Source organism: Arachis hypogaea, chromosome 12, assembly GCF_003086295.3.
Source record: "Arachis hypogaea cultivar Tifrunner chromosome 12, arahy.Tifrunner.gnm2.J5K5, whole genome shotgun sequence".
Classification (NCBI taxonomy): Eukaryota; Viridiplantae; Streptophyta; class Magnoliopsida; order Fabales; family Fabaceae; genus Arachis; species Arachis hypogaea.
In genome coordinates this window covers 46,143,274-46,153,223 of record NC_092047.1, presented here as the reverse complement: position 1 = coordinate 46,153,223, position 9,950 = coordinate 46,143,274, and the positions used below count along the sequence as shown (strand labels likewise).

Below are 9,950 nucleotides of genomic sequence, written 5' to 3'. Positions count from 1 at the left end.
GACGGAAGTAATAACTCTTCTCAATATCCCAATCCAAAAAGCAATGAAATCAAAATACTAAGAACTATGAATGTGTAGAGAGAAAACCTAGAGGAGGAGTAAAATCAGATCTAAAACTAAAATTATGCGGAATAAATGTTGTTCTTTCGTCTCTGCATGTTCCTTGGCTCTATTCTGCTTTTCTAGGCCGAAAACTGGGTCAAAACAGCACCCAAAATTGCCCCCAGCGAATTCTGTAGATTCTGCAGATCGCGCACATCACGTGATCGCATCATCCAGGCGTTCGCGTCATCCAGCATTTTGCCTTGCCACACGTGCGCGTCGTCCACGCCTTCGCGTCACTTGTGCAGTTTCCAATACGCGCGGTCGCGTGAGGCATGCGTCCGCGTCACTGCAGGTTCCTCTATGTCACGCGGTCGCGTAAGCCATTCGTCCGCGTCATTTCTCGCTGGTCATCTCCTCAATTTCTTGTGTTCCTTCCATTTTTGCAAGCTTCCTTTCTAATCTCCAAGTCATTCATGACCTATAAAGCCTGAAACACTTAACACACAGATCACCGCATCGAATGGAATAAAGGAGAATTAAAATACATAATTAAAAGTCTCTAGGAAGCAAGTTTTCAACCATGAAGTATTTTTAGGAAGGAATTATAAATGCATGCTAATCATATGAATAAGTGGGTAAAGATTTGATAAAACCACACAATTAAACACAATATAAACCATAAAATAGTGGTTTATCAGTTGCCTCCCAACAAGCGCTTTTTTAATGTCAATAGCTTGACAGTGGGCTCTCATGGAGCCTCACAGATACTCAGAGCATGATGATGGCCTCCCAACACCAAACTTAGAGTTTGAATGTGGGGGCTCTATTTGACTCTGCATTGAGAGAAGCTTTTTATGCTTCCTCTCCATGACTACAGAGGGAGATCCTTAAGCTTTAAACACAAGGGAGTCCTTATTCACTTGAAGGATCAATTCTCCTCTGTCAACATCAATCACAGCTTTTGCTGTGGCTAGGAAGGGTCTGCCAAGGATGATGGATTCATCCAAACACTTCGCAGTGACTAAGATTATGAAATCAGCAGGGATGTAGTGGCCTTCAACCTTTACCAAGACATCCTCTACAAGTCCATAAGCCTGTTTCCTTGAATTGTCTGCCATCTCTAGTGAGATTCTTGCAGCTTGTACCTCACGGATCCCTAGCTTCTCCATAACAGAGAGAGACATGAGGTTTATACTTGACCCCAGGTCACACAAAGCCTTCTCAAAGGTCATGGTGCCTATGGTACAAGGTATTGAGAACTTTCCAGGATCCTGTCTCTTCTGAGGTAATCTCTGCCTAGTCAAGTCATCCAGTTCTTTGGTGAGAAAGGGGGGTTCATCCTCCCAAGTCTCATTACCAAATAACTTGGCATTTAGCTTCATGATTGCTCCAAGGTACTTAGCAACTTGCTCTTCAGTAACATCTTTATCCTCTTCAGAGAAAGAATACTCATCAGAGTTCATGAATGGCAGAAGTAAATTCAATGGAACCTCTATGGTCTCTGTATGAGCCTCAGATTCCCATGGTTCCTCATTAGGGAACTCCTTGGAGGCCAGTGGACGTCCATTGAGGTCTTCCTCAGTGGAAATCACTGCCTTTCCCTCCTCTATGCATTCGGCCATGTGGGACGTGTTTATGGCCTTGCATTCTCTCTTTGGGTTTTCTTCTGTATTGCTTGGGAGAGTACTAGGAGGAGTTTCAGTAATTCTCTTACTCAACTGACCCACTTGTGCCTCCAAATTTCAAATGGATGACCTTGTTTCAGTCATGAAACTTTGAGTGGTTTTAGTTAGATCAGAGATTATGGTTGCTAAGTCAGATTGGCTCTGCTTAGAATTCTCTGTCTGTTGCTGAGAAGATGATGGAAAAGGCTTGCTATTGCTAAACCTATTTCTTCCACCATTACTGTTGTTGAAGCCTTCTTGGGGCCTCTGTTGGTCCTTTCATGAGAGATTTGGATGATTTCTCCATGAAGGATTATAGGTGTTTCCATAGGGTTCTCCCATGTAAGTCACCTCTTCCATTGCTGGGTTCTTAGGATCATAAGCTTCTTCTGCGGATGAAGCTTCTTTGGTACTGCCTGTTGCTGCTTGCATGCCAAACAGACTCTAAGAGATCATATTGACTTGCTGAGTCAATATTTTATTCTGAGTCAATATGGCATTCAGAGTATCAATCTCAAGAACTCCTTTCTTCTGATTTGTCCTATTATTCACAGGGTTCCCTTCAGAAGTGTACATGAATTGGTTATTTGCAACCATCTCAATGATTTCCTGAGCTTCTGCAGGTGTCTTCTTCAGATAAAGGGATCCTCCAACAGAGCTGTCCAATGACATCTTGGACAGTTCTGACAGACCATCATAGAAGATACCTATGATGCTCCATTCAGAAAGTATGTCAGAAGGACACCTTCTGATTAATTGCTTGTATCTTTCCCAAGCTTTATAGAGGGATTCACCTTCCTTCTGTCTGAAGGTCTGGACTTCCACTCTAAGCTTACTCAATTTTTGAGGTGGAAAGAATTTGGCCAGAAAGGCACTGACCAGCTTTTTCCAAGAGTTCAGGCTTTCCTTAGGTTATGAATCCAACCAGACTCTAGCTCTATCTCTTACAGCAAAGGGAAAAAGCATAAGCCTGTAGACCTCGGGATCAACCCCATTGGTCTTGACAGTGTCACAGATTTGCAAGAATTCAGCTAAGAATTGATGAGGATCTTCCAATGGAAGCCCATGAAACTTGTAATTTTGTTGCATCAGAGAAACTAATTGAGGCTTGAGCTCAAAGTTGTTTGCTCCAATGGCAGGAATTGAGATGCTTCTTCCATAGAAGTCGGGAGTAGGTGCAGTAAAGTCACCAAGCACCTTCCTTGCATTGTTGGCATTTGGTGCACGAAATTGTGATCATCAATGGCGCCAACAACTTGGTACGCACAATTGTAATCTCAACTCTTTATCACAACTTTGCACAACTAACCAGAAAGTGCACTGGGTCGTCCAAGTAATAAACCTTACGTGAGTAAGGGTCGATCCCACAGAGATTGTCGGCCTGAAGTAAGCTATGGTCACCTTGTAAATCTCAGTCAGGTGGATTTAAATGGTTATGGTGAATTGATAATAAAAACATAAATAAAATATAAACTGGGATAGAGATACTTATGTAATACATTGGTGAGAATTTCACATAAGCGTATAGAGATGCTTTCATTCCTCTGAACCTCTGCTTTCCTGCTGTCTTCATCCAATCATTCCTACTCCCTTCCATGGCAAGCTTTATGTAGGGCATCACCGTTGTCAATGGCTACATCCCATCCTCTATGTGAAAATGGTCCAATGCGCTGTCACTGCATGGCAAATCATCTGTCGATTTTCGATCATACTGGAATAGGATTTACTATCCTTTTGCGTCTGTCACTACGCCCAGCACTCGCGAGTTTGAAGCTCGTCACAGCCATCCCTTCCCAGATCCTACTCGGAATACCACAGACAAGGTTTAGACTTTCCGAATCTCAAGAATGGTCGTCCATGGGTTCTAACTTATACCACGAAGATTCTAATATCTCGGACTCGGTCCCCTGTATTAGATATCTAAGAGATACTCATTCTAGCTTGTTTGCATGTAGAACGGAAGTGTTTGTCAGGCACGCATTCATAATTGAGAATGATGATGAGCGTCACATAATCATCACATTCATCATGTTCTTGGGTGCGAATTGATATCTTAGAGAAGGAATAAGCTTGAATTGAATAGAAAAACAATAGTACTTTGCATTAATTCATGAGGAACAGCAGAGCTCCACACCTTAATCTATGGAGTGTAGAAACTCTACCGTTGAAAATACATAAGTGATAAGGTCCAGGCATGGCCGAATGGCTAGCCCCCATAAAGGTCTAAGATAGCATAAAACTGATCAAAGATCTGATCCAAAGATGTAAATACAATAGTAAAAAGTCCTATTTATACTAAACTAATTACTAGGGTTTACATAAATGAGTAAATGATGCAGAAATCCACTTCTGGGGCCCACTTGGTGTGTGCTTAGGCTGAGCATTGAGCTTTACATGTGTAGAGGCTTCTCTTGGAGTTGAACACCAGTTTGTAACCTGTTTCTAGCGTTTAACTCCACTTTGCAACCTGTTTCTGGCGTTTAACTCCAGAATGCAGCATGGAACTGGCGTTGAATGCCAGTTTGCGTCGTTTAAACTCGGGCAAAGTATGGACTATTATATATTGCTGCAGAAAATCCACTTCGAGTGCAGGGAGGTCAGAATCCAACAGCATCTGCAGTCCTTCTTCAACCTCTGAATTTTTTGCTCAAGTCCCTCAATTTCAGCCAGAAAATACCTGAAATCACAGAAAAACACACAAACTCATAGTAAAGTCTAGAAATGTGAATTTTAATTAAAAACTAATAAAAATATACTAAAAACTAACTAAATTATACTGAAAACTATGTAAAAACAATGCCAAAAAGCGTATAAATTATCCGCTCATCACAACACCAAACTTAAATTATTGCTCGTCCCCAAGCAACTGAAAATCAAATAGGATAAAAAGAAGAGAATATACTATAAATTCTAAAATATCAATGAAACTTAGCTCCAATCAGATGAGCAGGACTTGTAGCTTTTTGCCTCTTGAATAGTTTTGGCATCTCACTTTATCCATTGAAGTTCAGAATGATTGGCATCTATAGGAACTTAGAATTCAGATAGTGTTATTGATTCTCCTAGTTCAATATGTTGATTCTTGAACACAGCTACTTTATGAGTCTTGGCCGTGGCCCTAAGCACTTTGTTTTCCAGTATTACCACCGGATACATAAATGCCACAGACACATAACTGGGTGAACCTTTTCAGATTGTGACTCAGCTTTGCTAAAGTTCCCAATTAGAGGTGTCCAGGGTTCTTAAGCACACTCTGTTTTTGCTTTGGACCTTGACTTTAACCGCTCAATCTCAAGTTTTCACTTGACACCTTCACGCCACAAGCACATGGTAAGGGACAGCTTGGTTTAGCCGCTTAGGCCTGGATATTATTCCTTTAGGCCCTCCTATCCACTGATGCTCAAAGCCTTGGATCCTTTTTATTACCCTTGCCTTTTGGTTTTAAGGGCTATTGGCTTTTTGCTCTTGCCTTTTGGTTTAAAGAGCTTTTGGCTTTTTCTTCTTGCTTTTTCTTTTTTTTTTTTTCTGCAAGCTTTTGTATTCACTGCTTTTTCTTGCTTCAAGAATCATTTTTATGATTTTTCAGATTATCAGATAACATTTCTCCTTTTCATCATTCTTTCAAGAGCCAACATATTTAACATTCATAAACAACAACTTCAAAAGACATATGCACTGTTCAAGCATTCATTCAGAAAACAAAAAGTGTTGCCACCATATCAAAATAATTAAACTAGTTTCAAGGATGAATTTGAAACCATATACTTCTTGTTCTTTTGTAATTAAAACATTTTTCATTCAAGAGAGGTGATAAATTCATATTCATAACTTTAAGGCATAGACCCTTAGACACTAATGATCATGTAATAAGACACATATAAATAAACATAAAGCTCAAAAATCAAAAAACAGAAAATAAATAGACAAGGAGATTAAGGAATGAGTCCACCTTAGTGAGGGTGGCGTCTTCCTCTTCTTGAAGAACTAATGGTGCTTTTGAGCTCCTCTATGTCTCTTCCTTGTCTTTCTTGCTCCTCCTTCATAGCTCTTTGATCTTCTCTAATTTCATGGAGGATGATGGAATGCTCTTGGTGCTCCACCCTTAGTTGTCCCATATTGGAACTTAATTCTCCTAGGGAGGTGTTGATTTGCTCCCAATAGTTTTGTGGAGGAAAGTGCATCCCCTGAGGCATCTCAGGAATTTCATGGTGAGGAATTTCCTCATGCTCATGTTGAGGTCCATGATGTCTTATTTGCTCCATCCTTTTCTTAGTGATGGGCTTGTCTTCTTCAATGAGGATGTCTCCCTCTATGTCAGTTCCAGCCGAATTGCAGAGGTGGCAAATGAGGTGAGGAAAGGCTAACCTTGCCCAAGTGGAGGACTTGTCAGCCACCTTGTAAAGTTCTTGAGGTATAATCTCATGAACTTCCACCTCTTCTCCAATCATGATACTATGGATCATGATGGCCCGGGCCTATAGTAACTTCAGACCGGTTACTAGTAGGAATGATTGAGCGTTGATTGAACTCTAGTCATCCCCTAGCCACTGGTTTGAGGTCGTGCCTTCTTAATTGAACCGGCTTGTCTCTTGAGTCTATTTTCCATTGAGCTCCTTCCTCACATATGTCTATGAGGACTTGGTCCAACCTTTGATCAAAGTTGACCCTTCTTGTGTAGGGGCGTGCGTTCTCTTCCATCATTGGCAAGTTGAACGCCAGCCTTACATTTTCCGAACTGAAATCTAAGTATTTCCCCCGAACCATGGTGAGCCAATGCTTTGGATTCGGGTTCACACTTTGATCATGGTTCCTAGTGATCCATGCGTTTGCATAGAACTCTTGAACCATTAGGATCCCGACTTGTTGAATGGGGTTGGTGAAAACTTCCCAACCTCTTCTTTGGATTTCAAGTCGGGTCTCTGGATACTCATTCTTCTTGAGCTTGAAAGGAACCTCAGGGATCACTTTCTTCTTGGCCACAACTTCATAGAAGTGGTCTTGATAGACCTTTGAGATGAATCTCTCCATCTCCCATGACTCAGAGGTAGAAGTAATCGCCTTCCCTTTCCTCTTTCTAGAGGTTTTTCTGGTCTTAGGTGCCATAAATGGTTATGGAAAAATAAAAAGCTATGCTTTTACCACACCAAACTTAAAATTTTTGCTCATCCCTGAGCAAAAGAAGAAAGAAAGTAGTAGAAGAAGAAGAAAATGGAGGAGATGGAGGGTGAGGTATTTTCGACCAAGGTGAGAAGTTAGGGTTGTGTTGTGTGAAAATGAAGAAGGAATGAGGGATTTATATAGGAGGGGGAGTGTGAAGTTTTGGCCATTAGGGTTGGGTTTGGAAGGGAAATTAGTTTGAATTTGAAGGTAGATGGGGTTTTTGGGGAAGAAAGGATGGATGTGAGTGGTGAATAGGTGATGGAGAAGAGTGATTGAGTTAATTGGTGAAGGGTATTTGGGGAAGATAGTTATGAAAGGGTGTGAATAGGAGAGAAGAAAAAGTGGGGATCATGTGGGGTCCACAGATCCTGAGGGGATCCTGTGGGGTCCACAGATCAAGTGGGGTCAAGGACTTAACATCCCTGCCCCAATTAGGCGTGTAAAATGCCCTTGCTGTGCAATCCTGGCGTTAAATGCCCAAATCCAGCTTGTTTCTGGCGTTTAACGCCAGGTAGATGCTTGGTTCTGGCGTTAAACGCCAGCTTGGTGCTTGTTTCTGGCGTTAAACGCCAGACAAATGCTTGTTTCTGGCGTTTAACACCAGCATGCCTCTCCTCCAGGGTGTGCTATTTTTAATGCTATTTTTCATTTTGTTTTTGATTTTTCAGTAGTTTTTATGACTCCACATGATCACCAACCTAATAAAACACGAAATAACAATATAAAATAAATAAATATAATTAGATAACATTGGGTTGCCTCCCAACAAGTGCTTCTTTAATGTCAATAGCTTAACAGTGAGCTCTCATGGAGCCTCACAGATGTTTAGAGCATTGTTGGAACCTCCCAACACCAAACTTATAGTTTGAATGTGGGGGTTCAACACCAAACTTAGAGTTTGGTTGTGGCCTCCCAACACAAAACTTAGAGTTTGACTTTGGGGGCTTTGGTTGACTCTGCAGTGAGAGAAGCTTTTCATGCTTCCTCTCCATGGTTACAGAAGGAGATCCTTGAGTTTTAAACACAAGGTTGTCCTCATTCAGTTAAAGGATCAATTCTCCTCTGTCCACATCAATCACAGCACTTGATGTGGCTAGGAAGGGTCTTCCAAGGATGATGGATTCATCCTCATCCTTCCCAGTGTCTAGGATTATGAAATCAGCAGGGATGTAAATGCCTTTAACCTTTACTAGCACGTCCTCTACTTGTCCATAAGCCTGTTTTCTTGAGTTATCTGCCATCTCTAATGAGATTCTGGCAGCTTGCACCTCAAAGATTCCCAGTTTCTCCATTACAGAGAGTGGCATGAGGTTTATCCCTGACCCAAGGTCACATAGAGCCTTCTTAAAGGCCATGGTGCCTATGGTATAAGGTATTAAGAACTTTCCAGGATCCTGTTTCTTCTGAGGTAATGTTAGTTGATCCAGATCACACAGTTCATTGATGAGCAAGGGAAGTTCATCTTCCCAAGTCTCATTACCAAATAATTTGGCATTCAGCTTCATGATTGCACCAAGGTACTTGGCAACTTGCTCTTCAGTGACATCTTCATTCTCTTTAGAAGAAGAATACTCATCAGAGCTCATGAAGGGCAGAAGAAGGTTTAATGGAATCTCTATGGTCTCTAGGTGAGCCTCAGATTCCTTTAGTTCCTCATTGAGGAACTCCTTATTGGTCACTGGACGTCCCAGGAGGTCTTCCTCACTGGGATTCACGTCCTCTCCCTCTCTTGTAGGTTCGGCCATGATGGTCAAATTAATGGCCTTGCACTCCCTTTTTGGATTCTCTTCTGTATTTCTTGGGAGAGTACTAGGAGGGGTTTCAGGGACTCTTTTACTCAGCTAGCCCACTTGTGCCTCCAAATTTCTAATGGAGGACCTTGTTTCATTCATGAAACTTAAAGTGGCCTTAGATAGATCAGAGACAATATTTGCTAAGCTAGATGGATTCTGCTCAGAATTTTCTGTCTGTTGCTGAGTGGATGATGGAAAAGGCTTGCTATTGCTGAACCTGTTTCTTCCACCATTGTTAAAACCTTGTTGAGGCTTTTGTTGATCCTTCCATGAGAAATTTGGATGATTTCTCCATGAGGGATTATAGGTGTTTCCATAGGGTTCACCCATGTAATTCACCTCTGCTATTGCAGGGTTCTCAGGATCATAAGCTTCTTCTTCAGAAGAGGCCTCTTTAGTATTGTTGGATGATTCCTTCAATCCATTCAGACTCTGAGAGATCATATTGACTTGCTGAGTCAATATTTTATTCTGAGCCAATATGGCATTCAAAGTATCAATTTCAAGAACTCCCTTCCTCATAGGCGTCCCATTACTCACAGGATTCCTTTCAGAAGTGTACATGAACTGGTTATTTGCAACCATGTCAATGAGTTCTTGAGCTTCTGTAGGCATTTTCTTAAGGTGAATGGATCCACCTGCAGAATGGTCCAATGACATCTTTGATAATTCAGACAGACCATCATAGAATATATCCAGGATGGTCCATTCTGAAAGCATATCAGAAGGACACTTTTTGGTCAGTTCCTTGTATCTATCCTAAGCTTCATAGAGGGATTCACCTTCCTTTTGTCTAAAGGTCTGAACATCTACTCTAAGCTTGCTAAGCTTTTGAGGAGGAAAGAACTTGGCTAAGAAAGCTGTGACCAGCTTATCCCAAGAGTTCAGGCTATCTTTAGGTTGAGAGTCCAACCACACTCTAGCTCTGTCTCTTACAACAAACGGGAAAAGCATAAGCCTGTAGACCTCAGGATCAACCCTATTGGTCTTAACAGTATCACAGGTCTGCAAGAATTCAGTTAAGAACTGAAAAGGATCTTCTGATGGAAGTCCATGAAACTTGCAATTCTGTTGCATCAGAGAAACTAATTGAGGTTTAAGCTCAAAGTTGTTTGCTCCAATGGCAGGGATTGAGATGCTTCTTCCATGTAAATTGGAATTTGGTACAGTAAAGTCACCAAGCATCTTCCTTGCATTGTTATTATTTTTAGCCATGTCTCCTTCTTTTTCGAAATTTTCTGTCAGATTTTCTCCAGAGAGTTGTGCTTTAGCTTCCCTTAGCTTCCTC

At 41.4% G+C, this 9,950-nt stretch overlaps 1 non-coding gene across 1 annotated transcript; it reads left to right on the top strand.

The window, feature by feature from the left end:
- The first annotated feature begins 9,376 nt into the window (after nt 1–9,376).
- On the top strand, nt 9,377–9,484 carry LOC112732002 (small nucleolar RNA R71). The gene has a single exon (XR_003167745.1). It is a non-coding gene; the product is annotated as a small nucleolar RNA R71 (small nucleolar RNA).
- Nucleotides 9,485–9,950: the final 466 nt, after the last annotated feature.